General features: G+C 35.3%; 62 non-coding genes across 62 annotated transcripts; all 62 read left to right on the forward strand.

The window, feature by feature from the left end:
* The first annotated feature begins 184 nt into the window (after positions 1-184).
* Trnaw-cca (transfer RNA tryptophan (anticodon CCA)) lies at positions 185-256 on the forward strand. The gene has a single exon. It is a non-coding gene; the product is annotated as a tRNA-Trp (tRNA).
* Positions 257-462: 206 nt separating this feature from the next.
* Trnaw-cca (transfer RNA tryptophan (anticodon CCA)) lies at positions 463-534 on the forward strand. Its single transcript has one exon. It is a non-coding gene; the product is annotated as a tRNA-Trp (tRNA).
* Positions 535-740: 206 nt separating this feature from the next.
* Trnaw-cca (transfer RNA tryptophan (anticodon CCA)) lies at positions 741-812 on the forward strand. Its single transcript has one exon. It is a non-coding gene; the product is annotated as a tRNA-Trp (tRNA).
* A 206-nt stretch (positions 813-1,018) lies between these two features.
* Positions 1,019-1,090, forward strand: Trnaw-cca (transfer RNA tryptophan (anticodon CCA)). The gene has a single exon. It is a non-coding gene; the product is annotated as a tRNA-Trp (tRNA).
* Positions 1,091-1,296: 206 nt separating this feature from the next.
* Positions 1,297-1,368, forward strand: Trnaw-cca (transfer RNA tryptophan (anticodon CCA)). Its single transcript has one exon. It is a non-coding gene; the product is annotated as a tRNA-Trp (tRNA).
* Positions 1,369-1,573: 205 nt separating this feature from the next.
* On the forward strand, positions 1,574-1,645 carry Trnaw-cca (transfer RNA tryptophan (anticodon CCA)). The gene has a single exon. It is a non-coding gene; the product is annotated as a tRNA-Trp (tRNA).
* A 206-nt stretch (positions 1,646-1,851) lies between these two features.
* Positions 1,852-1,923, forward strand: Trnaw-cca (transfer RNA tryptophan (anticodon CCA)). The gene has a single exon. It is a non-coding gene; the product is annotated as a tRNA-Trp (tRNA).
* A 1,039-nt stretch (positions 1,924-2,962) lies between these two features.
* Trnaw-cca (transfer RNA tryptophan (anticodon CCA)) lies at positions 2,963-3,034 on the forward strand. Its single transcript has one exon. It is a non-coding gene; the product is annotated as a tRNA-Trp (tRNA).
* Positions 3,035-3,240: 206 nt separating this feature from the next.
* Trnaw-cca (transfer RNA tryptophan (anticodon CCA)) lies at positions 3,241-3,312 on the forward strand. Its single transcript has one exon. It is a non-coding gene; the product is annotated as a tRNA-Trp (tRNA).
* Positions 3,313-3,518: 206 nt separating this feature from the next.
* On the forward strand, positions 3,519-3,590 carry Trnaw-cca (transfer RNA tryptophan (anticodon CCA)). The gene has a single exon. It is a non-coding gene; the product is annotated as a tRNA-Trp (tRNA).
* A 478-nt stretch (positions 3,591-4,068) lies between these two features.
* Trnaw-cca (transfer RNA tryptophan (anticodon CCA)) lies at positions 4,069-4,151 on the forward strand. Its single transcript has one exon. It is a non-coding gene; the product is annotated as a tRNA-Trp (tRNA).
* A 478-nt stretch (positions 4,152-4,629) lies between these two features.
* Positions 4,630-4,701, forward strand: Trnaw-cca (transfer RNA tryptophan (anticodon CCA)). Its single transcript has one exon. It is a non-coding gene; the product is annotated as a tRNA-Trp (tRNA).
* A 206-nt stretch (positions 4,702-4,907) lies between these two features.
* Trnaw-cca (transfer RNA tryptophan (anticodon CCA)) lies at positions 4,908-4,979 on the forward strand. Its single transcript has one exon. It is a non-coding gene; the product is annotated as a tRNA-Trp (tRNA).
* A 206-nt stretch (positions 4,980-5,185) lies between these two features.
* Positions 5,186-5,257, forward strand: Trnas-cga (transfer RNA serine (anticodon CGA)). Its single transcript has one exon. It is a non-coding gene; the product is annotated as a tRNA-Ser (tRNA).
* Positions 5,258-5,741: 484 nt separating this feature from the next.
* On the forward strand, positions 5,742-5,813 carry Trnaw-cca (transfer RNA tryptophan (anticodon CCA)). The gene has a single exon. It is a non-coding gene; the product is annotated as a tRNA-Trp (tRNA).
* A 483-nt stretch (positions 5,814-6,296) lies between these two features.
* Positions 6,297-6,368, forward strand: Trnaw-cca (transfer RNA tryptophan (anticodon CCA)). The gene has a single exon. It is a non-coding gene; the product is annotated as a tRNA-Trp (tRNA).
* Positions 6,369-6,851: 483 nt separating this feature from the next.
* Positions 6,852-6,923, forward strand: Trnaw-cca (transfer RNA tryptophan (anticodon CCA)). The gene has a single exon. It is a non-coding gene; the product is annotated as a tRNA-Trp (tRNA).
* Positions 6,924-7,129: 206 nt separating this feature from the next.
* On the forward strand, positions 7,130-7,201 carry Trnaw-cca (transfer RNA tryptophan (anticodon CCA)). The gene has a single exon. It is a non-coding gene; the product is annotated as a tRNA-Trp (tRNA).
* Positions 7,202-7,685: 484 nt separating this feature from the next.
* On the forward strand, positions 7,686-7,757 carry Trnaw-cca (transfer RNA tryptophan (anticodon CCA)). The gene has a single exon. It is a non-coding gene; the product is annotated as a tRNA-Trp (tRNA).
* Positions 7,758-7,963: 206 nt separating this feature from the next.
* On the forward strand, positions 7,964-8,035 carry Trnaw-cca (transfer RNA tryptophan (anticodon CCA)). Its single transcript has one exon. It is a non-coding gene; the product is annotated as a tRNA-Trp (tRNA).
* Positions 8,036-8,241: 206 nt separating this feature from the next.
* Positions 8,242-8,313, forward strand: Trnaw-cca (transfer RNA tryptophan (anticodon CCA)). Its single transcript has one exon. It is a non-coding gene; the product is annotated as a tRNA-Trp (tRNA).
* Positions 8,314-8,519: 206 nt separating this feature from the next.
* Trnaw-cca (transfer RNA tryptophan (anticodon CCA)) lies at positions 8,520-8,591 on the forward strand. The gene has a single exon. It is a non-coding gene; the product is annotated as a tRNA-Trp (tRNA).
* Positions 8,592-8,797: 206 nt separating this feature from the next.
* Positions 8,798-8,869, forward strand: Trnaw-cca (transfer RNA tryptophan (anticodon CCA)). The gene has a single exon. It is a non-coding gene; the product is annotated as a tRNA-Trp (tRNA).
* Positions 8,870-9,075: 206 nt separating this feature from the next.
* Positions 9,076-9,147, forward strand: Trnaw-cca (transfer RNA tryptophan (anticodon CCA)). Its single transcript has one exon. It is a non-coding gene; the product is annotated as a tRNA-Trp (tRNA).
* A 206-nt stretch (positions 9,148-9,353) lies between these two features.
* On the forward strand, positions 9,354-9,425 carry Trnaw-cca (transfer RNA tryptophan (anticodon CCA)). Its single transcript has one exon. It is a non-coding gene; the product is annotated as a tRNA-Trp (tRNA).
* A 206-nt stretch (positions 9,426-9,631) lies between these two features.
* On the forward strand, positions 9,632-9,703 carry Trnaw-cca (transfer RNA tryptophan (anticodon CCA)). Its single transcript has one exon. It is a non-coding gene; the product is annotated as a tRNA-Trp (tRNA).
* A 206-nt stretch (positions 9,704-9,909) lies between these two features.
* Positions 9,910-9,981, forward strand: Trnaw-cca (transfer RNA tryptophan (anticodon CCA)). Its single transcript has one exon. It is a non-coding gene; the product is annotated as a tRNA-Trp (tRNA).
* A 206-nt stretch (positions 9,982-10,187) lies between these two features.
* On the forward strand, positions 10,188-10,259 carry Trnaw-cca (transfer RNA tryptophan (anticodon CCA)). The gene has a single exon. It is a non-coding gene; the product is annotated as a tRNA-Trp (tRNA).
* A 484-nt stretch (positions 10,260-10,743) lies between these two features.
* On the forward strand, positions 10,744-10,815 carry Trnaw-cca (transfer RNA tryptophan (anticodon CCA)). The gene has a single exon. It is a non-coding gene; the product is annotated as a tRNA-Trp (tRNA).
* Positions 10,816-11,019: 204 nt separating this feature from the next.
* Trnaw-cca (transfer RNA tryptophan (anticodon CCA)) lies at positions 11,020-11,091 on the forward strand. Its single transcript has one exon. It is a non-coding gene; the product is annotated as a tRNA-Trp (tRNA).
* Positions 11,092-11,297: 206 nt separating this feature from the next.
* Trnaw-cca (transfer RNA tryptophan (anticodon CCA)) lies at positions 11,298-11,369 on the forward strand. Its single transcript has one exon. It is a non-coding gene; the product is annotated as a tRNA-Trp (tRNA).
* A 484-nt stretch (positions 11,370-11,853) lies between these two features.
* Trnaw-cca (transfer RNA tryptophan (anticodon CCA)) lies at positions 11,854-11,925 on the forward strand. Its single transcript has one exon. It is a non-coding gene; the product is annotated as a tRNA-Trp (tRNA).
* A 206-nt stretch (positions 11,926-12,131) lies between these two features.
* On the forward strand, positions 12,132-12,203 carry Trnaw-cca (transfer RNA tryptophan (anticodon CCA)). The gene has a single exon. It is a non-coding gene; the product is annotated as a tRNA-Trp (tRNA).
* A 206-nt stretch (positions 12,204-12,409) lies between these two features.
* Trnaw-cca (transfer RNA tryptophan (anticodon CCA)) lies at positions 12,410-12,481 on the forward strand. The gene has a single exon. It is a non-coding gene; the product is annotated as a tRNA-Trp (tRNA).
* A 206-nt stretch (positions 12,482-12,687) lies between these two features.
* On the forward strand, positions 12,688-12,759 carry Trnaw-cca (transfer RNA tryptophan (anticodon CCA)). The gene has a single exon. It is a non-coding gene; the product is annotated as a tRNA-Trp (tRNA).
* Positions 12,760-12,965: 206 nt separating this feature from the next.
* On the forward strand, positions 12,966-13,037 carry Trnaw-cca (transfer RNA tryptophan (anticodon CCA)). The gene has a single exon. It is a non-coding gene; the product is annotated as a tRNA-Trp (tRNA).
* A 206-nt stretch (positions 13,038-13,243) lies between these two features.
* On the forward strand, positions 13,244-13,315 carry Trnaw-cca (transfer RNA tryptophan (anticodon CCA)). Its single transcript has one exon. It is a non-coding gene; the product is annotated as a tRNA-Trp (tRNA).
* A 484-nt stretch (positions 13,316-13,799) lies between these two features.
* Trnaw-cca (transfer RNA tryptophan (anticodon CCA)) lies at positions 13,800-13,871 on the forward strand. The gene has a single exon. It is a non-coding gene; the product is annotated as a tRNA-Trp (tRNA).
* Positions 13,872-14,077: 206 nt separating this feature from the next.
* On the forward strand, positions 14,078-14,149 carry Trnaw-cca (transfer RNA tryptophan (anticodon CCA)). Its single transcript has one exon. It is a non-coding gene; the product is annotated as a tRNA-Trp (tRNA).
* A 206-nt stretch (positions 14,150-14,355) lies between these two features.
* Trnaw-cca (transfer RNA tryptophan (anticodon CCA)) lies at positions 14,356-14,427 on the forward strand. The gene has a single exon. It is a non-coding gene; the product is annotated as a tRNA-Trp (tRNA).
* Positions 14,428-14,633: 206 nt separating this feature from the next.
* Trnaw-cca (transfer RNA tryptophan (anticodon CCA)) lies at positions 14,634-14,705 on the forward strand. The gene has a single exon. It is a non-coding gene; the product is annotated as a tRNA-Trp (tRNA).
* A 484-nt stretch (positions 14,706-15,189) lies between these two features.
* Positions 15,190-15,261, forward strand: Trnaw-cca (transfer RNA tryptophan (anticodon CCA)). The gene has a single exon. It is a non-coding gene; the product is annotated as a tRNA-Trp (tRNA).
* Positions 15,262-15,745: 484 nt separating this feature from the next.
* Trnaw-cca (transfer RNA tryptophan (anticodon CCA)) lies at positions 15,746-15,817 on the forward strand. Its single transcript has one exon. It is a non-coding gene; the product is annotated as a tRNA-Trp (tRNA).
* Positions 15,818-16,023: 206 nt separating this feature from the next.
* On the forward strand, positions 16,024-16,095 carry Trnaw-cca (transfer RNA tryptophan (anticodon CCA)). Its single transcript has one exon. It is a non-coding gene; the product is annotated as a tRNA-Trp (tRNA).
* Positions 16,096-16,301: 206 nt separating this feature from the next.
* Trnaw-cca (transfer RNA tryptophan (anticodon CCA)) lies at positions 16,302-16,373 on the forward strand. Its single transcript has one exon. It is a non-coding gene; the product is annotated as a tRNA-Trp (tRNA).
* Positions 16,374-16,579: 206 nt separating this feature from the next.
* Trnaw-cca (transfer RNA tryptophan (anticodon CCA)) lies at positions 16,580-16,651 on the forward strand. Its single transcript has one exon. It is a non-coding gene; the product is annotated as a tRNA-Trp (tRNA).
* A 484-nt stretch (positions 16,652-17,135) lies between these two features.
* On the forward strand, positions 17,136-17,207 carry Trnaw-cca (transfer RNA tryptophan (anticodon CCA)). The gene has a single exon. It is a non-coding gene; the product is annotated as a tRNA-Trp (tRNA).
* A 206-nt stretch (positions 17,208-17,413) lies between these two features.
* Trnaw-cca (transfer RNA tryptophan (anticodon CCA)) lies at positions 17,414-17,485 on the forward strand. The gene has a single exon. It is a non-coding gene; the product is annotated as a tRNA-Trp (tRNA).
* Positions 17,486-17,691: 206 nt separating this feature from the next.
* On the forward strand, positions 17,692-17,763 carry Trnaw-cca (transfer RNA tryptophan (anticodon CCA)). Its single transcript has one exon. It is a non-coding gene; the product is annotated as a tRNA-Trp (tRNA).
* Positions 17,764-17,969: 206 nt separating this feature from the next.
* Positions 17,970-18,041, forward strand: Trnaw-cca (transfer RNA tryptophan (anticodon CCA)). Its single transcript has one exon. It is a non-coding gene; the product is annotated as a tRNA-Trp (tRNA).
* A 483-nt stretch (positions 18,042-18,524) lies between these two features.
* Positions 18,525-18,596, forward strand: Trnaw-cca (transfer RNA tryptophan (anticodon CCA)). Its single transcript has one exon. It is a non-coding gene; the product is annotated as a tRNA-Trp (tRNA).
* A 206-nt stretch (positions 18,597-18,802) lies between these two features.
* Trnaw-cca (transfer RNA tryptophan (anticodon CCA)) lies at positions 18,803-18,874 on the forward strand. Its single transcript has one exon. It is a non-coding gene; the product is annotated as a tRNA-Trp (tRNA).
* Positions 18,875-19,080: 206 nt separating this feature from the next.
* On the forward strand, positions 19,081-19,152 carry Trnaw-cca (transfer RNA tryptophan (anticodon CCA)). Its single transcript has one exon. It is a non-coding gene; the product is annotated as a tRNA-Trp (tRNA).
* A 484-nt stretch (positions 19,153-19,636) lies between these two features.
* Trnaw-cca (transfer RNA tryptophan (anticodon CCA)) lies at positions 19,637-19,708 on the forward strand. The gene has a single exon. It is a non-coding gene; the product is annotated as a tRNA-Trp (tRNA).
* A 206-nt stretch (positions 19,709-19,914) lies between these two features.
* On the forward strand, positions 19,915-19,986 carry Trnaw-cca (transfer RNA tryptophan (anticodon CCA)). The gene has a single exon. It is a non-coding gene; the product is annotated as a tRNA-Trp (tRNA).
* Positions 19,987-20,192: 206 nt separating this feature from the next.
* Positions 20,193-20,264, forward strand: Trnaw-cca (transfer RNA tryptophan (anticodon CCA)). Its single transcript has one exon. It is a non-coding gene; the product is annotated as a tRNA-Trp (tRNA).
* Positions 20,265-20,747: 483 nt separating this feature from the next.
* Positions 20,748-20,819, forward strand: Trnaw-cca (transfer RNA tryptophan (anticodon CCA)). The gene has a single exon. It is a non-coding gene; the product is annotated as a tRNA-Trp (tRNA).
* Positions 20,820-21,025: 206 nt separating this feature from the next.
* Trnaw-cca (transfer RNA tryptophan (anticodon CCA)) lies at positions 21,026-21,097 on the forward strand. The gene has a single exon. It is a non-coding gene; the product is annotated as a tRNA-Trp (tRNA).
* Positions 21,098-21,303: 206 nt separating this feature from the next.
* Positions 21,304-21,375, forward strand: Trnaw-cca (transfer RNA tryptophan (anticodon CCA)). The gene has a single exon. It is a non-coding gene; the product is annotated as a tRNA-Trp (tRNA).
* Positions 21,376-21,859: 484 nt separating this feature from the next.
* Trnaw-cca (transfer RNA tryptophan (anticodon CCA)) lies at positions 21,860-21,931 on the forward strand. Its single transcript has one exon. It is a non-coding gene; the product is annotated as a tRNA-Trp (tRNA).
* A 206-nt stretch (positions 21,932-22,137) lies between these two features.
* Trnaw-cca (transfer RNA tryptophan (anticodon CCA)) lies at positions 22,138-22,209 on the forward strand. Its single transcript has one exon. It is a non-coding gene; the product is annotated as a tRNA-Trp (tRNA).
* Positions 22,210-22,415: 206 nt separating this feature from the next.
* Positions 22,416-22,487, forward strand: Trnaw-cca (transfer RNA tryptophan (anticodon CCA)). The gene has a single exon. It is a non-coding gene; the product is annotated as a tRNA-Trp (tRNA).
* The last annotated feature ends 137 nt before the right edge of the window (positions 22,488-22,624 follow it).

The following is a 22,624-nucleotide window of genomic DNA, read 5'->3' on the forward strand; positions in this document are numbered from 1 at the left end:
GGATGCCATTTATTTTATAAATGTATCATCAAAGATTATAAGTCTTCAATGGCAATTAATGCAATCCTGGTTTTACAATGAATTATTATTCTGAGACGTAATTGTAATGTACAATATTAAATTTTTTGTACGGTACAGATTCATAAGTATTTTAAGAATGCAATAATAAGAGTGGTTGGCTTACGGCCTTGTGGCGCAATGGTAGCGCGTCTGACTCCAGATCAGAAGGTTACGTGTTCGAATCACGTCGGGGTCAAAAGCGTTCCCTTTTATTTGAAGGATGCCATTTATTTTATAAATGTATCATCAAAGATTATAAGTCTTCAATGGCAATTAATGCAATCCTGGTTTTACAATGAATTATTATTCTGAGACGTTATTGTAATGTACAATATTAAATTTTTTGTACGGTACAGATTCATAAGTATTTTAAGAATGCAATAACAAGAGAGGTTAGCTTACGGCCTTGTGGCGCAATGGTAGCGCGTCTGACTCCAGATCAGAAGGTTACGTGTTCGGATCACGTCGGGGTCAAAAGCGTTCTCTTTTATTTGAAGGATGCCATTTATTTTATAAATGTATCATCAAAGATTATAAGTCTTCCATGGCAATTAATGCAATTCTGGTTTTACAATGAATTATTATTCTGAGATGTTATTGTAATGTACAATATTAAATTTTTTGTACGGTACAGAGTCATAAGTATTTTAAGAATGCAATAATAAGAGTGGTTGGCTTACGGCCTTGTGGCGCAATGGTAGCGCATCTGACTCCAGATCAGAAGGTTACGTGTTCGAATCACGTCGGGGTCAAAAGCGTTCCCTTTTATTTGAAGGATGCCATTTATTTTATAAATGTATCATCAAAGATTATCAGTCTTCAATGGCAATTAATGCAATCCTGGTTTTACAATGAATTATTATTCTGAGATGTTACTGTAATGTACAATATTAAATTTTTTGTACGGTACAGATTAATAAGTATTGTAAGAATGCAATAGTAAGAGTGGTTGGCTTACGGCCTTGTCGCGCAATGGTAGCGCGTCTGACTCCAGATCAGAAGGTTACGTGTTCGAATCACGTCGGGGTCAAAAGCGTTCCCTTTTATTTGAAGGATGCCATTTATTTTATAAATGTATCATCTAAGATTATCAGTCTTCAATGGCAATTAATGCAATCATGGTTTTACAATGAATTATTATTCTGAGACGTTATTGTAATGTACAATATTAAATTTTTTGTACGGTACAGATTCATAAGTATTTTAAGAATGCAATAAAAAGGGAGGCTAGCTTACGGCCTTGTGGCGCAATGGTAGCGCGTCTGACTCCAGATCAGAAGGTTACGTGTTCGGATCACGTCGGGGTCAAATGCGTTCTCTTTTATTTGAAGGATGCCATTTATTTTATAAATGTATCATCAAAGATTATCAGTCTTCCATGGCAATTAATGCAATCCTGGTTTTACAATGAATTATTATTCTGAGATGTTACTGTAATGTACAATATTAATTTTTTTGTACGGTACAGATTCATAAGTATTTTAAGAATGCAATAATAAGAGTGGTTGCTTACGGCCTTGTTGCGCAATGGTAGCGCGTCTGACTCCAGATCAGAAGGTTACGTGTTCGAATCACGTCGGGGTCAAAAGCGTTCCCTTTTATTTGAAGGATACCATTTATTTTATAAATATATCATCAAAGATTATCAGTCTTCAACGGCAATTAATGCAATCCTGGTTTTACAATGAATTATTATTCTGAGATGTTACTGTAATGTACAATATTAAATTTTTTGTACGGTACAGATTCATAAGTATTTTAAGAATGCAATGATAAGAGTGGTTGGCTTACGGCCTTGTGGCGCAATGGTAGCGCGTCTGACTCCAGATCAGAAGGTTACGTGTTCAAATCACGTCGGGGTCAAAAGCGTTCCCTTTTATTTGAAGGATGCCATTTATTTTATAAATGTATCATCAAAGATTATCAGTCTTCAATGGCAATTAATGCAATCCTGGTTTTACAATGAATTATTATTCTGAGACGTTATTGTAATGTACAATATTAAATTTTTTGTACGGTACACATTCATAAGTATTTTAAGAATGCAATAATACGAGAGGTTAGCTTACGGCCTTGTGGCGCGATTGTAGCGCGTCTGGCTCCAGATCAGAAGGTTACGTGTTCGGATCACGTCGGGGTCAAATGCGTTCTCTTTTATTTGAAGGATGCCATTTATTTTATAAATGTATCATCAAAGATTATCAGTCTTCAATGGCAATTAATGCAATCCTGGTTTTACAATGAATTATTATTCTGAGACGTTATTGTAATGTACAATATTAAATTTTTTGTACGGTACAGATTCATAAGTATTTTAAGAATTCAATAATAAGAGTGGTTGGCTTACGGCCTTGTGGCGCAATGGTAGCGCGTCTGACTCCAGATCAGAAGGTTACGTGTTCGAATCACATCCGGTCAAAAGCGGTCCCTTTTATTTGAAGGATGCCATTTATTTTATAAATGTATCATAAAAGATTATCAGCCTTCAATGGCAATTAATGCAATCCTGGTTTTACAATGAATTATTATTCTGAGATGTTACTGTAATGTACAATATTAAATTTTTTGTACGGTACAGATTCATAAGTATTTTAAGAATGCAATAATAAGAGTGGTTGGCTTACGGCCTTGTGGCGCAATGGAAGCGCGTCTGACCTCAGATCAGAAGGTTACGTGTTCGGATCACGTCGGGGTCAAATGCGTTCACTTTTATTTGAAGGATGCCATTTATTTTATAAATGTATCATCAAAGATTATCAGTCTTCCATGGCAATTAATGCAATCCTGGTTTTACAATGAATTATTATTCTGAGATGTTACTGTACTGTACAATATTAAATTTTTTGTACGGTACAGATTCATAAGTGTTTTAAGAATGCAATAATAAGAGTGGTTGGCTTACGGCCTTGTGGCACAATGGTAGCGCGTCTGACTCCAGATCAGAAGGTTACGTGTTCGAATCACGTCGGGGTCAAAAGCGTTCCTTTTTATTTGAAGGATGCCATTTATTTTATAAATGTATCATCAAGGATTATAAGTCTTCAATGGCAATTAATGCAATCCTGGTTTTACAATGAATTATTATTCTGAGACGTTATTGTAATGTACAATATTAAATTTTTTGTACGGTAGAGATTCATAAGTATTTTAAGAATGCAATAATAAGAGTGGTTAGCTTACGGCCTTGTGGCGCAATGGTAGCGCGTCTGACTCCAGATCAGAAGGTTACGTGTTCGAATCACGTCGGGGTCAAATGCGTTCTCTTCTATTTGAAGGATGCCATTTATTTTATAAATGTATCATCAAAGATTATAAGTCTTCAATGGCAATTAATGCAATCCTGGTTTTACAATGAATTATTATTCTGAGACGTTACTGTAATGTACAATATTAAATTTTTTGTACGGTACAGATTCATAAGTATTTTAAGAATGCAATAATAAGAGTGGTTGGCTTACGGCCTTGTGGCGCAATGGTAGCGCGTCTGACTCCAGATCAGAAGGTTACGTGTTCGAATCACGTCGGGGTCAAAAGCATTCCCTTTTATTTGAAGGATGCCATTTATTTTATAAATGTATCATCAAAGATTATCAGTCTTCAATGGCAATTAATGCAATCCTGGTTTTACAATGAATAATTATTCTGAGACGTTATTGTAATGTACAATATGAAATTTTTTGTACGGTACACATTCATAAGTATTTTAAGAATGCAATAATACGAGAGGTTAGCTTACGGCCTTGTGGCGCGATTGTAGCGCGTCTGGCTCCGGATCAGAAGGTTACGTGTTCGGATCACGTCGGGGTCAAATGCGTTCTCTTTTATTTGAAGGATGCCATTTATTTTATAAATGTATCATCAAAGATTATCAGTCTTCAATGGCAATTAATGCAATCCTGGTTTTACAATGAATTATTATTCTGAGACGTTATTGTAATGTACAATATTAAATTTTTTGTACGGTACAGATTCATAAGTATTTTAAGAATTCAATAATAAGAGTGGTTGGCTTACGGCCTTGTGGCGCAATGGTAGCGCGTCTGACTCCAGATCAGAAGGTTACGTGTTCGAATCACGTCCGGTCAAAAGCGGTCCCTTTTATTTGAAGGATGCCATTTATTTTATAAATGTATCATAAAAGATTATCAGCCTTCAATGGCAATTAATGCAATCCTGGTTTTACAATGAATTATTATTCTGAGATGTTACTGTAATGTACAATATTAAATTTTTTGTACGGTACAGATTCATAAGTATTTTAAGAATGCAATAATAAGAGTGGTTGGCTTACGGCCTTGTGGCGCAATGGAAGCGCGTCTGACCTCAGATCAGAAGGTTACGTGTTCGGATCACGTCGGGGTCAAATGCGTTTACTTTTATTTGAAGGATGCCATTTATTTTATAAATGTATCATCAAAGATTATCAGTCTTCCATGGCAATTAATGCAATCCTGGTTTTACAATGAATTATTATTCTGAGATGTTACTGTACTGTACAATATTAAATTTTTTGTACGGTACAGATTCATAAGTGTTTTAAGAATGCAATAATAAGAGTGGTTGGCTTACGGCCTTGTGGCACAATGGTAGCGCGTCTGACTCCAGATCAGAAGGTTACGTGTTCGAATCACGTCGGGGTCAAAAGCGTTCCCTTTTATTTGAAGGATGCCATTTATTTTATAAATGTATCATCAAGGATTATAAGTCTTCAATGGCAATTAATGCAATCCTGGTTTTACAATGAATTATTATTCTGAGACGTTATTGTAATGTACAATATTAAATTTTTTGTACGGTACAGATTCATAAGTATTTTAAGAATGCAATAATAAGAGTGGTTAGCTTACGGCCTTGTGGCGCAATGGTAGCGCGTCTGACTCCAGATCAGAAGGTTACGTGTTCGAATCACGTCGGGGTCAAATGCGTTCTCTTCTATTTGAAGGATGCTATTTATTTTATAAATGTATCATCAAAGATTATAAGTCTTCAATGGCAATTAATGCAATCCTGGTTTTACAATGAATTATTATTCTGAGACGTTACTGTAATGTACAATATTAAATTTTTTGTACGGTACAGATTCATAAGTATTTTAAGAATGCAATAATAAGAGTGGTTGGATTACGGCCTTGTGGCGCAATGGTAGCGCGTCTGACTCGAGATCAGAAGATTACGTGTTCGAATCACGTCGGGGTCAAAAGCATTCCCTTTTATTTGAAGGATGCCATTTATTTTATAAATGTATCATCAAAGATTATCAGTCTTCAATGGCAATTAATGCAATCCTGGTTTTACAATGAATTATTATTCTGAGACGTTATTGTAATGTACAATATTAAATTTTTTGTACGGTACACATTCATAAGTATTTTAAGAATGCAATAATAAGGGAGGTTGGCTTACGGCCTTGTTGCGCAATGGTAGCGCGTCTGACTCCAGATCAGAAGGTAACGTGTTTGGATCACGTCGGGGTCAAAAGCGTTCCCTTTTATTTGAAGGATGCCATTTATTTTATAAATGTATCATCAAAGATTATAAGTCTTCAATGGCAATTAATGCAATCCTGGTTTTACAATGAATTATTATTCTGAGACGTTATTGTAATGTACAATATTAAATTTTTTGTACGGTACAAATTCATAAGTATTTTAAGAATGCAATAATAAGAGTGGTTGGCTTACGGCCTTGTGGCGCAATGGTAGCGCGTCTGACTCCAGATCAGAAGGTTACGTGTTCGAATCACGTCGGGGTCAAAAGCGTTCCCTTTTATTTGAAGGATGCCATTTATTTTAGAAATATATCATCAACGATTATCAGTCTTCAATGGCAATTAATGCAATCCTGGTTTTCCAATGACTTATTATTCTGAGACGTTATTGTAATGTACAATATTAAATTTTTTGTACGGTACAGATTCATAAGTATTTTAAGAATGCAATAATAAGAGTGGTTGGCTTACGGCCTTGTGGCGCAATGTTAGCGCGTCTGACTCCAGATCAGAAGGTTACGTGTTCGAATCACGTCCGGTCAAAAGCGTTCCCTTTTATTTGAAGGATGCCATTTATTTCATAAATGTATCATCAAAGATTATAAGTCTTCAATGGCAATTAATGCAATCCTTGTTTTACAATGAATTATTATTCTGAGACGTTATTGTAATGGACAATATTAAATTTTTTGTACGGTACAGATTCATAAGTATATTAAGAATGCAATAATAAAAGTGCTTGGCTTACGGCCTTGTGGCGCAATGGTAGCGCGTCTGACTCCAGATCAGAAAGTTACGTGTTCGAATCACGTCGGGGTCAAAAGCGTTCCCTTTTATTTGAAGGATGCCATTTATTTTATAAATGTATCATCAAAGATTATAAGTCTTCAATGGCAATTAATGCAATCCTGGTTTTACAATGAATTGTTATTCTGAGATGTTACTGTAATGTACAATATTAAATTTTTTGTACGGTAGAGATTCATAAGTATTTTAAGAATGCAATAATAAGAGTGGTTGGCTGACGGCCTTATGGCGCAATGGTAGCGCGTCTGACTCCAGATCAGAAGGTTACGTGGTCGAATAACGTCCGGTCAAAAGCGTTCCCTTTTATTTGAAGGATGCCATTTATTTTATAAATGTATCATCAAAGATTATAAGTCTTCAATGGCAATTAATGCAATCCTGGTTTTACAATGAATTATTATTCTGAGATGTTACTCTAATGTACAATATTAAATTTTTTGTACGGTACAGATTAATAAGTATTTTAAGAATGCAATAATGAGAGTGGTTGGCTTACGGCCTTGTGGCGCAATGGTAGCGCGTCTGACTCCAGATCAGAAGGTTACGTGTTCGAATCACGTCGGGGTCAAAAGCGTTCCCTTTTATTTGAAGGATACCATTTATTTTATAAATATATCATCAAAGATTATCAGTCTTCAACGGCAATTAATGCAATCCTGGTTTTACAATGAATTATTATTCTGAGATGTTACTGCAATGTACAATATTAAATTTTTTGTACGGTACAGATTCATAAGTATTTTAAGAATGCAATGATAAGAGTGGTTGGCTTACGGCCTTGTGGCGCAATGGTAGCGCGTCTGACTCCAGATCAGAAGGTTACGTGTTCGAATCACGTCGGGGTCAAAAGCGTTACCTTTTATTTGAAGGATGCCATTTATTTTATAAATGTATCATCAAAGATTATCAGTCTTCAATGGCAATTAATGCAATCCTGGTTTTCCAATGACTTATTATTCTGAGACGTTATTGTAATTTACAATATGAAATTTTTTGTACGGTACACATTCATAAGTATTTTAAGAATGCAATAATACGGGAGGTTAGCTTACGGCCTTGTGGCGCGATTGTAGCGCGTCTGGCTCCAGATCAGAAGGGTACGTGTTCGGATCACGTCGGGGTGAAATGCGTTCTCTTTTATTTGAAGGATGCCATTTATTTTATAAATGTATCATCAAAGATTATCAGTCTTCCATGGCAATTAATGCAATCCTGGTTTTACAATGAATTATTATTCTGAGATGTTATTGTAATGTACAATATTAAATTTTTTGTACGGTACAGATTCATAAGTGTTTTAAGAATGCAATAATAAGAGTGGGTGGCTTACGGCCTTGTGGCACAATGGTAGCGCGTCTGACTCCAGATCAGAAGGTTACGTGTTCGAATCACGTCGGGGTCAAAAGCGTTCCCTTTTATTTGAAGGATGCCATTTATTTTATAAATGTATCATCAAGGATTATAAGTCTTCAATGGCAATTAATGCAATCCTGGTTTTACAATGAATTATTATTCTGAGACGTTATTGTAATGTACAATATTAAATTTTTTGTACGGTACAGATTCATAAGTATTTTAAGAATGCAATAATAAGAGTGGTTAGCTTACGGCCTTGTGGCGCAATGGTAGCGCGTCTGACTCCAGATCAGAAGGTTACGTGTTCGAATCACGTCGGGGTCAAATGCGTTCTCTACTATTTGAAGGATGCCATTTATTTTATAAATGTATCATCAAAGATTATAAGTCTTCAATGGCAATTAATGCAATCCTGGTTTTACAATGAATTATTATTCTGAGACGTTACTGTAATGTACAATATTAAATTTTTTGTAGGGTACAGATTCATAAGTATTTTAAGAATGCAATAATAAGAGTGGTTGGCTTACGGCCTTGTGGCGCAATGGTAGCGCGTCTGACTCCAGATCAGAAGGTTACGTGTTCGAATCACGTCGGGGTCAAAAGCATTCCCTTTTATTTGAAGGATGCCATTTATTTTATAAATGTATCATCAAAGATTATAAGTCTTCAATGGCAATTAATGCAATCCTGGTTTTACAATGAATTATTATTCTGAGACGTTATTGTAATGTACAATATTAAATTTTTTGTACGGTACACATTTATAAGTATTTTAAGAATGCAATAATAAGAGAGGTTGGCTTACGGCCTTGTGGCGCAATGGTAGCGCGTCTGACTCCAGATCAGAAGGTAACGTGTTTGGATCACGTCGGGGTCAAAAGCGTTCCCTTTTATTTGAAGGATGCCATTTATTTTATAAATGTATCATCAAAGATTATAAGTCTTCAATGGCAATTAATGCAATCCTGGTTTTACAATGAATTATAATTCTGAGACGTTATTGTAATGTACAATATTAAATTTTTTGTACGGTACAAATTCATAAGTATTTTAAGAATGCAATAATAAGAGTGGTTGGCTTACGGCCTTGTGGCGCAATGGTAGCGCGTCTGACTCCAGATCAGAAGGTTACGTGTTCGAATCACGTCGGGGTCAAAAGCGTTCCCTTTTATTTGAAGGATGCCATTTATTTTAGAAATATATCATCAACGATTATCAGTCTTCAATGGCAATTAATGCAATCCTGGTTTTCCAATGACTTATTATTCTGAGACGTTATTGTAATGTACAATATTAAATTTTTTGTACGGTACAGATTCATAAGTATTTTAAGAATGCAATAATAAGAGTGGTTGGCTTACGGCCTTGTGGCGCAATGTTAGCGCGTCTGACTCCAGATCAGAAGGTTACGTGTTCGAATCACGTCGGGGTCAAAAGCGTTCCCTTTTATTTCAAGGATGCCATTTATTTCATAAATGTATCATCAAAGATTATAAGTCTTCAATGGCAATTAATGCAATCCTTGTTTTACAATGAATTATTATTCTGAGACGTTATTGTAATGGACAATATTAAATTTTTTGTACGGTACAGATTCATAAGTATATTAAGAATGCAATAATAAAAGTGGTTGGCTTACGGCCTTGTGGCGCAATGGTAGCGCGTCTGACTCCAGATCAGAAGGTTACGTGTTCGAATCACGTCGGGGTCAAAAGCGTTCCCTTTTATTTGAAGGATGCCATTTATTTTATAAATGTATCATCAAAGATTATAAGTCTTCAATGGCAATTAATGCAATCCTGGTTTTACAATGAATTGTTATTCTGAGATGTTACTGTAATGTACAATATTAAATTTTTTGTACGGTAGAGATTCATAAGTATTTTAAGAATGCAATAATAAGAGTGGTTGGCTGACGGCCTTGTGGCGCAATGGTAGCGCGTCTGACTCCAGATCAGAAGGTTACGTGTTCGAATCACGTCGGGGTCAAAAGCGTTCCCTTTTATTTGAAGGATGCAATTTATTTTATAAATGTATCATCAAAGATTATCAGTCTTCAATGGCAATTAATGCAATCCTAGTTTTACAATGAATTATTATTCTGAGACGTTATTGTAATGTACAATATTAAATTTTTTGTACGGTACAGATTCATAAGTATTTTAAGAATGCAATAATAAGAGTGGTTGGCTTACGGCCTTGTGGCGCAATGGTAGCGCGTCTGACTCCAGATCAGAAGGTTACGGTTTCGAATCACGTCTGGGTCAAGAGCGTTCCCTTTTATTTGAAGGATGCCATTTATTTTATAAATGTATCATCAAAGATTATAAGTCTTCAATGGCAATTAATGCAATCCTGGTTTTACAATGAATTATTATTCTGAGACGTTATTGTCATGTACAATATTAAATTTTTCGTACGGTACAGATTCATAAGTATTTTAAGAATGCAATAATAAGAGTGGTTGGCTTACGGCCTTGTGGCGCAATGGTAGCGCGTCTGACCCCAGATCAGAAGGTTACGTGTTCGAATCACGTCGGGGTCAAAAGCGTTCCCTTTTATTTGAAGGATGCCATTTATTTTATAAATGTATCATCAAAGATTATAAGTCTTCAATGGCAATTAATGCAATCCTGGTTTTACAATGAATTATTATTCTGAGATGTTATTGTAATGTACAATATTAAATTTTTTGTACGGTACAGATTCATAAGTATTTTAAGAATGCAATAATAAGAGTGGTTGGCTTACGGCCTTTTTGCGCAATGGTAGCGCGTCTGACTCCAGATCAGAAGGTTACGTGTTCGAACCACGTCGGGCTCAAAAGCGTTCCATTTTATTTGAAGGATGCCATTTATTTTATAAATGTATCATCAAAGATTATAAGTCTTCAATGGCAATTAATGCAATCCTGGTTTTACAATGAATTATTATTCTGAGACTTTATTGTAATGTACAATATTAAATTTTTTGTACGGTACAGATTCATAAGTATTTTAAGAATGCAATAATAAGAGTGGTTGGCTTACGGCCTTGTGGCGCAATGGTAGCGCGTCTGACTCCAGATCAGAAGGTTACGTGTTCGAATCACGTCGGGCTCAAAAGCGTTCCATTTTATTTGAAGGATGCCATTTATTTTATAAATGTATCATCAAAGATTATAAGTCTTCAATGGCAATTAATGCAATCCTGGTTTTCCAATGAATTATTATTCTGAGACGTTATTGTAATGTACAATATTAAATCTTTCGTACGGTACAGATTCATAAGTATTATAAGAATGCGATAATACGAGTGGGGCTTACGGCCTTGTGGCGCAATGGTAGCGCGTCTGACTCCAGATCAGAAGGTTACGTGTTCGAACCACGTCGGGCTCAAAAGCGTTCCATTTTATTTGAAGGATGCCATTTATTTTATAAATGTATCATCAAAGATTATAAGTCTTCAATGGCAATTAATGCAATCCTGGTTTTACAATGAATTATTATTCTGAGACTTTATTGTAATGTACAATATTAAATTTTTTGTACGGTACAGATTCATAAGTATTTTAAGAATGCAATAATAAGAGTGGTTGGCTTACGGCCTTGTGGCGCAATGGTAGCGCGTCTGACTCCAGATCAGAAGGTTACGTGTTCGAATCACGTCGGGGTCAAAAGCGTTCCCTTTTATTTGAAGGATGCCATTTATTTTATAAATGTATCATCAAAGATTATAAGTCTTCAATGGCAATTAATGCAATCCTGGTTTTCCAATGAATTATTATTCTGAGACGTTATTGTAATGTACAATATTAAATCTTTCGTACGGTACAGATTCATAAGTATTATAAGAATGCGATAATACGAGTGGTGGGCTTACGGCCTTGTGGCGCAATGGTAGCGCTTCTTAATCCAGATCAGAAGGTTACGTGTTCGAATCACGTCGGGGTAAAAAGCGTTCCCTTTTATTTGAAGGATGCCATTTATTTTATAAATGTATCATCAAAGATTATAAGTCTTCAATGGCAATTAATGCAATCCTGGTTTTACAATGAATTATTATTCTGAGACGTTATTGTAATGTACAATATTAAATTTTTTGTACGGTACAGATTCATAAGTATTTTAAGAATGCAATAATAAGAGTGGTTGGCTTACGGCCTTGTGGCGCAATGGTAGCGCGTCTGACTCCAGATCAGAAGGTTACGTGTTCGAATCACGTCGGGGTCAAAAGCGTTCCCTTTTATTTGAAGGATGCCATTTATTTTATAAATGTATCATCAAAGATTATAAGTCTTCAATGGCAATTAATGCAATCCTGGTTTTAGAATGAATTATTATTCTGAGATGTTATTGTAATGTACAATATTAAATTTTTTGTACGGTACAGATTCATAAGTATTTTAAGAATGCAATAATAAGAGTGGTTGGCTTACGGCCTTTTGGCGCAATGGTAGCGCGTCTGACTCCAGATCAGAAGGTTACGTGTTCGAATCACGTCGGGGTCAAAAGCGTTCCCTTTTATTTGAAGGATGCCATTTATTTTAGAAATGTATCATCAAAGATTGTAAGTCTTCAATGGCAATTAATGCAATCCTGGTTTTACAATGAATTATTATTCTGAGACGTTATTGTAATGTACAATATTAAATTTTTTGTACGGTACAGATTCATAAGTATTTTAAGAATGCAATAATAATAGTGGTTGGCTTACGGCTTTGTGGCGCAATGCTAGCGCGGCTGACTCCAGATCAGAAGGTTACGTGTTCGAATCACGTCGGGGTCAAAAGCGTTCCCTTTTATTTGAAGGATGCCATTTATTTTATAAATGTATCATCAAAGATTATAAGTCTTCAATAGCAATTAATGCAATCCTGGTTTTACAATGAATTATTATTCTGAGACGTTATTGTAATGTACAATATTAAATTTTTTGTACGGTACAGATTCATAAGTATTTTAAGAATGCAATAATAAGAGTGGTTGGCTTACGGCCTTGTGGCGCAATGGTAGCGCGTCTGACTCCAGATCAGAAGGTTACGTGTTCGAATCACGTCGGGGTCAAAAGCGTTCCCTTTTATTTGAAGGATGCCATTTATTTTATAAATGTATCATCAAAGATTATCAGTCTTCAATGGCAATTAATGCAATCCTAGTTTTACAATGAATTATTATTCTGAGACGTTATTGTAATGTACAATATACAATTTTTTGTACCGGACAGATTCATAAGTATTTTAAGAATGCAATAATAAGAGTGGTTGGCTTACGGCCTTGTGGCGCAATGGTAGCGCGTCCGACTCCAGATCAGAAGGTTACGTGTTCGAATCACGTCGGGGTCAAAAGCGTTCCCTTTTATTTGAAGGATGCCATTTATTTTATAAATGTATCATCAAAGATTATCAGTCTTCAATGGCAATTAATGCAATCCTGGTTTTACAATGAATTATTATTCTGAGACGTTATTGTAATGTACAATATTAAATTTTGTGTACGGTACAGATTCATAAGTATTTTAAGAATGCAATAATAAGCGAGGTCAGCTTACGGCCTTGTGGCGCAATGGTAGCGCGTCTGACTCCAGATCAGAAGGTTACGTGTTCGAATAACGTCGGGGTCAAAAGCGTTCCCTTTTATTTGAAGGATGCCATTTATTTTATAAATGTATCATCAAAGATTGTAAGTCTTCAATGGCGATTAATGCACTCCTGGTTTTACAATGAATTATTATTCTGAGACGTTATTGTAATGTACAATATTAAATTTTTTGTACAGTACAGATTCATATGTATTTTAAGAATGCAATAATAATAGTGGTTGGCTTACGGCTTTGTGGCGCATTGCTAGCGCGGCTGACTCCAGATCAGAAGGTTACGTGTTCGAATCACGACGGGGTCAAAAGCGTTCCCTTTTATTTGAAGGATGCCATTTATTTTATAAATGTATCATCAAAGATTATAAGTCTTCAATGGCAATTAATGCAATCCTGGTTTTACAATGAATTATTATTCTGAGACGTTATTGTAATGTACAATATTAAATTTTTTGTACGGTACAGATTCATAAGTATTTTAAGAATGCAATAATAAGCGAGGTCAGCTTACGGCCTTGTGGCGCAATGGTAGCGCGTCTGACTCCAGATCAGAAGGTTACGTGTTCGAATAACGTCGGGGTCAAAAGCGTTCCCTTTTATTTGAAGGATGCCATTTATTTTATAAATGTATCATCAAAGATTATCAGTCTTCAATGGCAATTAATGCAATCCTGGTTTTACAATGAATTATTATTCTGAGACGTTATTGTAATGTACAATATTAAATTTTTTGTACGGTACAGATTCATAAGTATTTTAAGTATGCAATAATAAGAGTGGTTGGCTTACGGCCTTGTGGCGCAATGGTAGCGAGTCTGACTCCAGATCAGAAGGTTACGTGTTCGAATCACGTCGGGGTCAAAAGCGTTCCCTTTTATTTGAAGGATGCCATTTATTTTATAAATGTATCATCAAAGATTATCAGTCTTCAATGACAATTAATGCAATCCTAGTTTTACAATGAATTATTATTCTGAGACGTTATTGTAATGTACAATATTAAATTTTTTGTACGGTACAGATTCATAAGTATTTTAAGAATGCAATAATAAGAGTGGTTGGCTTACGGCCTTGTGGCGCAATGGTAGCGTTTCTGACTCCAGATCAGAAGGTTACGTGTTCGAATCACGTCGGGGTCAAAAACGTTCCCTTTTATTTGAAGGATGCCATTTATTTTATAAATGTATCATAAAAGAGTATAAGTTTTCAATGGCAATTAATGCAATCCTGGTTTTACAATGAATTTTTATTCTGAGACGTTATTGTTATGTACAATATTAAATTTTTTGTACGGTACAGATTCATAAGTATTTTAAGAATGCAATAATAAGAGTGGTTGGCTTACGGCCTTGTGGCGCAATGTTAGCGCGTCTGACTCCAGATCAGAAGGTTACGTGTTCGAATCACGTCGGGGTCAAAAGCGTTCCCTTTTATTTGAAGGATGCCATTTATTTTATGAATGTATCATCAAAGATTATAAGTCTTCAATGGCAATTAATGCAATCCTGGTTTTACAATGAATTATTATTCTGAGACGTTATTGTAATGTACAATATTAAGTCTTTCGTACGGTACAGATTCATAAGTATTTCAAGAATGCAATAATACGAGTGGTGGGCTTACGGCCTTGTGGCGCAATGGTAGCGCTTCTTACTCCAGATCAGAAGGTTACGTGTTCGAATCACGTCGGGGTATAAAGCGTTCCCTTTTATTTGAAGGATGCCATTTATTTTATAAATGTATCATCAAAGATTATAAGTCTTCAATGGCAATTAATGCAATCCTGGTTTTACAATGAATTATTATTCTGAGACGTTATTGTAATGTACAATATTAAATTTTTTGTACGGTACAGATTCATAAGTATTTTAAGAATGCAATAATAAGAGTGGTTGGCTTACGGCCTTTTGGCGCAATGGTAGCGCGTCTGACTCCAGATCAGAAGGTTACGTGTTCGAACCACGTCGGGGTCAAAAGCGTTCCCTTTTATTTGAAGGATGCCATTTATTTTAGAAATGTATCATCAAAGATTGTAAGTCTTCAATGGCAATTAATGCAATCCTGGTTTTACAACGAATTATTATTCTGAGACGTTATTGTAATGTACAATATGAAATTTTTTGTACGGTACAGATTCATAAGTATTTTAAGAATGCAATAATAATAGTGGTTGGCTTACGGCTTTGTGGCGCAATGCTAGCGCGGCTTACTCCAGATCAGAAGGTTACGTGTTCGAATCACGTCGGGGTCAAAAGCGTTCCCTTTTATTTGAAGGATGCCATTTATTTTTTTAATGTATCATCAAAGATTATAAGTCTTCAATGGCAATTAATGCAATCCTGGTTTTACAAAGAATTATTATTCTGAGACGTTATTGTAATGTACAATATTAAATTTTTTGTACGGTACAGATTCATAAGTATTTTAAGAATGCAATAATAAGAGTGGTTGGCTTACGGCCTTGTGGCGCAATGGTAGCGCGTCTGACTCCAGATCAGAAGGTTACGTGTTCGAATCACGTCGGGGTCAAAAGTGTTCCCTTTTATTTGAAGGATGCCATTTATTTTATAAATGTATCATCAAAGATTATCAGTCTTCAATGGCAATTAATGCAATCCTAGTTTTACAATGAATTATTATTCTGAGACGTTATTGTAATGTACAATATACAATTTTGTGTACGGTACAGATTCATAAGTATTTTAAGAATGCAATAATAAGAGTGGTTGGCTTACGGCCTTGTGGCGCAATGGTAGCGCGTCTGACTCCAGATCAGAAGGTTACGTGTTCGAATAACGTCGGGGTCAAAAGCGTTCCCTTTTATTTGAAGGATGCCATTTATTTTATAAATGTATCATCAAAGATTATAAGTCTTCAATGGCAATTAATGCAATCCTGGTTTTACAATGAATTATTATTCTGAGACGTTATTGTAATGTACAATATTAAATTTTTTGTACGGTACAGATTCATAAGTATTTTAAGATTGCAATAATAAGAGTGGTTGGCTTACGGCCTTGTGGCGCAATGGTAGCGTTTCTGACTCCAGATCAGAAGGTTACGTGTTCGAATCACGTCGGGGTCAAAAACGTTCCCTTTTATTTGAAGGATGCCATTTATTTTATAAATGTATCATCAAAGAGTATAAGTCTTCAATGGCAATTAATGCAATCCTGGTTTTACAATGAATTATTATTCTGAGATGTTACTCTAATGTACAATATTAAATTTGTTGTACGGTACAGATTAATAAGTATTTTAAGAATGCAATAATGAGAGTGGTTTGCTTACGGCCTTGTGGCGCAATGGTAGCGCGTCTGACTCCAGATCAGAAGGTGACGTGTTCGAATCACGTCGGGGTCAAAAGCGTTCCCTTTTATTTGAAGGATGCCATTTATTTTATAAATGTATCATCAAAGATTATAAGTCTTCAATGGCAATTAATGCAATCCTTGTTTTACAATGAATTATTATTCTGAGACGTTATTGTAATGTACAATATTAAATTTTTTGTACGGTACAGATTCATAAGTATTTTAAGAATGCAATAATAAGAGTGGTTTGCTTACGGCCTTGCGGCGCAATGGTAGCGCTTCTTACTCCAGATCAGAAGGTTACGTGTTCGAATCACGTCGGGGTAAAAAGCGTTCCCTTTTATTTGAAGGATTCCATTTATTTTATAAATGTATCATCAAAGATTATAAGTCTTCAATGGCAATTAATGCAATCCTGGTTTTACAATGAATTATTATTCTGAGACGTTATTGTAATGTACAATATTAAATTTTTTGTACGGTACAGGTTCATAAGTATTTTAAGAATGCAATAATAAGAGGTGTTGGCTTACGGCTTTGTGGCGCAATGGTAGCGCGTCTGACTCCAGATCAGAAGGTTACGTGTTCGAATCACGTCGGGGTCAAAAGCGTTCCCTTTTATTTGAAGGATGCCATTTATTTTATAAATGTATAATCAAAGATTATCTGTCTTCAATGGCAATACATGCAATCCTGGTTTTACAATGAATTATTATTCTGAGATGTTACTCTTATGTACAATATTCAATGTTTTGTACGGTACAGATTAAAAAGTATTTTAAGAATGCAATAATGAGGGTGGTTGGCTTACGGCCTTGTGGCGCAATGGTAGCGCGTCTGACTCCAGATCAGAAGGTTACGTGTTCGAATCACGTCGGGGTCAAAAGCGTTCCCTTTTATTTAAAGGATGCCATTTATTTTATAAATGTATCATCAAAGATTATCAGTCTGCAATGGCAATTAATGCAATCCTGGTTTTACAATGAATTATTATTCTGAGATGTTACTCTAATGTACAATATTAAATTTGTTGTACGGTACAGATTAATAATTATTTTAAGAACGCAATAATGAGAGTAATTGGCTTACGGCCTTGTGGCGCAATGGTAGCGCGTCTGACTCCAGATCAGAAGGTTACGTGTTCGAATCACGTCGGGGTCAAAAGCGTTCCCTTTTATTTGAAGGATGCCATTTATTTTATAAATGTATCATGAAAGATTATCAGTCTTCCATGGCAATTAATGCAATCCTTGTTTTACAATGAATTATTATTCTGAGACGTTATTGTAATGTACAATATTAAATTTTTTGTACGGTACAGATTCATAAGTATTTTAAGAATGCAATAATAAGTGTGGTTAGCTTACGGCCTTGTGGCGCAATGTTAGCGCGTCTGACTCCAGATCAGAAGGTTACGTGTTCGAATCACGTCGGGGTCAAAAGCGTTCCCTTTTATTTGAAGGATGCCATTTATTTTATAAATGTATCATCAAAGATTATCAGTCTTCAATGGCAATTAATGCAATCCTGGTTTTACAATGAATTATTATTCTGAGATGTTACTGTAATGTACAATATTAAATTTTTTGTACGGTACAGATTCATAAGTATTTTAAGAATGCAATAATAAGAGTGGTTGGCTTACGGCCTTGTGGCGCAATGGTAGCGCGTCTGACTCCAGATCAGAAGGTTACGTGTTCGAATAACGTAAGGTCAAAAGCGTTCCCTTTTATTTGAAGGATGCCATTTATTTTATAAATGTATCATCAAAGATTATAAGTCTTCCATGGCAATTAATGCAATCCTGGTTTTACAATGAATTATTATTCTGAGATGTTACTGTAATGTACAATATTAAATTTTTTGTACGGTACAGATTCATAAGTATTTTAAGAATGCAATAATAAGAGTGGTTGGCTTACGGCCTTGTGGCGCAATGGTAGCGCGTCTGACTCCAGATCAGAAGGTTACGGTTTCGAATCACGTCGGGGTCAAGAGCGTTCCCTTTTATTTGAAGGATGCCATTTATTTTATAAATGTATCATCAAAGATTATAAGTCTTCAATGGCAATTAATGCAATCCTGGTTTTACAATGAATTATTATTCTGAGACGTAATTGTAATGTACAATATTAAATTTTTTGTACGGTACAGATTCATAAGTATTTTAAGAATGCAATAATAAGAGTGGTTGGCTTACGGCCTTGTGGCGCAATGGTAGCGCGTCTGACTCCAGATCAGAAGGTTACGTGTTCGAATCACGTCGGGGTCAAAAGCGTTCCCTTTTATTTGAAGGATGCCATTTATTTTATAAACGTATCATCAAAGATTATAAGTCTTCAATGGCAATTAATGCAATCCTGGTTTTACAATGAATTATTATTCTGAGATGTTAATGTAATGTACAATATTAAATTTTTTGTACGGTACAGATTCATAAGTATTTTAAGAATGCAATAATAAGAGTAGTTGGCTTGCGGCCTTTTTGCGCAATGGTAGCGCGTCTGACTCCAGATCAGAAGGTTACGTGTTCGAATCACGTCGGGGTCAAAAGCGTTCCCTTTTATTTGAAGGATGCCATTTATTTTAGAAATGTATCATCAAAGATTATAAGTCTTCAATGGCAATTAATGCAATCCTGATTTTACAATGAATTATTATTCTGAGATGTTACTGTAATGTACAATATTAAATTTTTGGTACGGTACAGATTCATAAGTATTTTAAGAATGCAATAATAAGAGTGGGTAGCTTACGGCCTTGTGGCGCAATTGTAGCGCGTCTGACTCCAGATTAGAAGGTTACGTGTTCGAATAACGTCGGGGTCAAAAGCGTTCCCTTTTGTTTGAAGGATGCCATTTATTTTATAAATGTATCATCAAAGATTATAAGTCTTCAATGGCAATTAATGCAATCCTGGTTTTACAATGAATTATTATTCTGAGACGTTATTGTAATGTACAATATTAAATTTTTTGTACGGTACAGATTCATAAGTATTTTAAGAATGCAATAATAAGAGTGGTTGGCTTACGGCCTTGTGGCGCAATGGTAGCGCGTCTGACTCCAGATCAGAAGGTTACGTGTTCGAATCACGTCGGGGTCAAAAGCGTTCCCTTTTATTTGAAGGATGCCATTTATTTTATAAATGTATCATCAAAGATTATCAGTCTGCAATGGCAATTAATGCAATCCTGGTTTTACAATGAATTATTATTCTGAGATGTTACTCTAATGTACAATATTAAATTTGTTGTACGGTACAGATTAATAATTATTTTAAGAACGCAATAATGAGAGTAATTGGCTTACGGCCTTGTGGCGCAATGGTAGCGCGTCTGACTCCAGATCAGAAGGTTACGTGTTCGAATCACGTCGGGGTCAAAAGCGTTCCCTTTTATTTGAAGGATGCCATTTATTTTATAAATGTATCATGAAAGATTATCAGTCTTCCATGGCAATTAATGCAATCCTTGTTTTACAATGAATTATTATTCTGAGACGTTATTGTAATGTACAATATTAAATTTTTTGTACGGTACAGATTCATAAGTATTTTAAGAATGCAATAATAAGAGTGGTTTGCTTACGGCCTTGTGGCGCAATGTTAGCGCGTCTGACTCCAGATCAGAAGGTTACGTGTTCGAATCACGTCGGGGTCAAAAGCGTTCCCTTTTATTTGAAGGATGCCATTTATTTTATAAATGTATCATCAAAGATTATCAGTCTTCAATGGCAATTAATGCAATCCTGGTTTTACAATGAATTATTATTCTGAGATGTTACTGTAATGTACAATATTAAATTTTTTGTACGGTACAGATTCATAAGTATTTTAAGAATGCAATAATAAGAGTGGTTGGCTTACGGCCTTGTGGCGCAATGGTAGCGCGTCTGACTCCAGATCAGAAGGTTACGTGTTCGAATAACGTAAGGTCAAAAGCGTTCCCTTTTATTTGAAGGATGCCATTTATTTTATAAATGTATCATCAAAGATTATAAGTCTTCCATGGCAATTAATGCAATCCTGGTTTTACAATGAATTATTATTCTGAGATGTTACTGTAATGTACAATATTAAATTTTTTGTACGGTACAGATTCATAAGTATTTTAAGAATGCAATAATAAGAGTGGTGGGCTTACGGCCTTGTGGCGCAATGGTAGCGCGTCTGACTCCAGATCAGAAGGTTACGGTTTCGAATCACGTCGGGGTCAAGAGCGTTCCCTTTTATTTGAAGGATGCCATTTATTTTATAAATGTATCATCAAAGATTATAAGTCTTCAATGGCAATTAATGCAATCCTGGTTTTACAATGAATTATTATTCTGAGACGTAATTGTAATGTACAATATTAAATTTTTTGTACGGTACAGATTCATAAGTATTTTAAGAATGCAATAATAAGAGTGGTTGGCTTACGGCCTTGTGGCGCAATGGTAGCGCGTCTGACTCCAGATCAGAAGGTTACGTGTTCGAATCACGTCGGGGTCAAAAGCGTTCCCTTTTATTTGAAGGATGCCATTTATTTTATAAATGTATCATCAAAGATTATAAGTCTTCAATGGCAATTAATGCAATCCTGGTTTTACAATGAATTATTATTCTGAGATGTTAATGTAATGTACAATATTAAATTTTTTGTACGGTACAGATTCATAAGTATTTTAAGAATGCAATAATAAGAGTAGTTGGCTTGCGGCCTTTTTGCGCAATGGTAGCGCGTCTGACTCCAGATCAGAAGGTTACGTGTTCGAATCACGTCGGGGTCAAAAGCGTTCCCTTTTATTTGAAGGATGCCATTTATTTTAGAAATGTATCATCAAAGATTATAAGTCTTCAATGGCAATTAATGCAATCCTGATTTTACAATGAATTATTATTCTGAGATGTTACTGTAATGTACAATATTAAATTTTTGGTACGGTACAGATTCATAAGTATTTTAAGAATGCAATAATAAGAGTGGGTAGCTTACGGCCTTGTGGCGCAATTGTAGCGCGTCTGACTCCAGATTAGAAGGTTACGTGTTCGAATAACGTCGGGGTCAAAAGCGTTCCCTTTTGTTTGAAGGATGCCATTTATTTTATAAATGTATCATCAAAGATTATAAGTCTTCAATGGCAATTAATGCAATCCTGGTTTTACAATGAATTATTATTCTGAGACGTTATTGTAATGTACAATATTAAATTTTTTGTACGGTACAGATTCATAAGTATTTTAAGAATGCAATAATAAGAGTGGTTGGCTTACGGCCTTGTGGCGCAATGGTAGCGCGTCTGACTCCAGATCAGAAGGTTACGTGTTCGAATCACGTCGGGGTCAAAAGCGTTCCCTTTTATTTGAAGGATGCCATTTATTTTATAAATGTATCATCAAAGATTATAAGTCTTCAATGGCAATTAATGCAATCCTGGTTTTACAATGAATTATTATTCTGAGACGTTATTGTAATGTACAATATTAAATTTTTTGTACGGTACAGATTCATAAGTATTTTAAGAATGCAATAATAAGAGTGGTTGGCTTACGGCCTTGTGGCGCAATGGTAGCGCGTCTGACTCCAGATCAGAAGGTTACGTGTTCGAATCACGTCGGGGTCAAAAGCGTTCCCTTTTATTTGAAGGATGCCATTTATTTTATAAATGTATCATTAAAGATTATCAGTCTTCAATGGCAATTAATGCAATCCTGGTTTTACAATGAATTATTATTCTGAGATGTTATTGTAATGTACAATATTAAATTTTTTGTACGGTACAGATTCATAAGTATTTTAAGAATGCAATAATAAGAGTGGTTGGCTTACGGCCTTTTGGCGCAATGGTAGCGCGTCTGACTCCAGATCAGAAGGTTACGTGTTCGAATCACGTCGGGGTCAAAAGCGTTCCCTTTTATTTGAAGGATGCCATTTATTTTAGAAATGTATCATCAAAGATTATAAGTCTTCAATGGCAATTAATGCAATCCTGGTTTTACAATGAATTATTATTCTGAGATGTTATTATAATGTACAAT

This window comes from Euprymna scolopes, chromosome 6, assembly GCF_053919585.1.
Source record: "Euprymna scolopes isolate OS-2025 chromosome 6, ASM5391958v1, whole genome shotgun sequence".
NCBI classification, from domain to species: Eukaryota; Metazoa; Mollusca; class Cephalopoda; order Sepiida; family Sepiolidae; genus Euprymna; species Euprymna scolopes.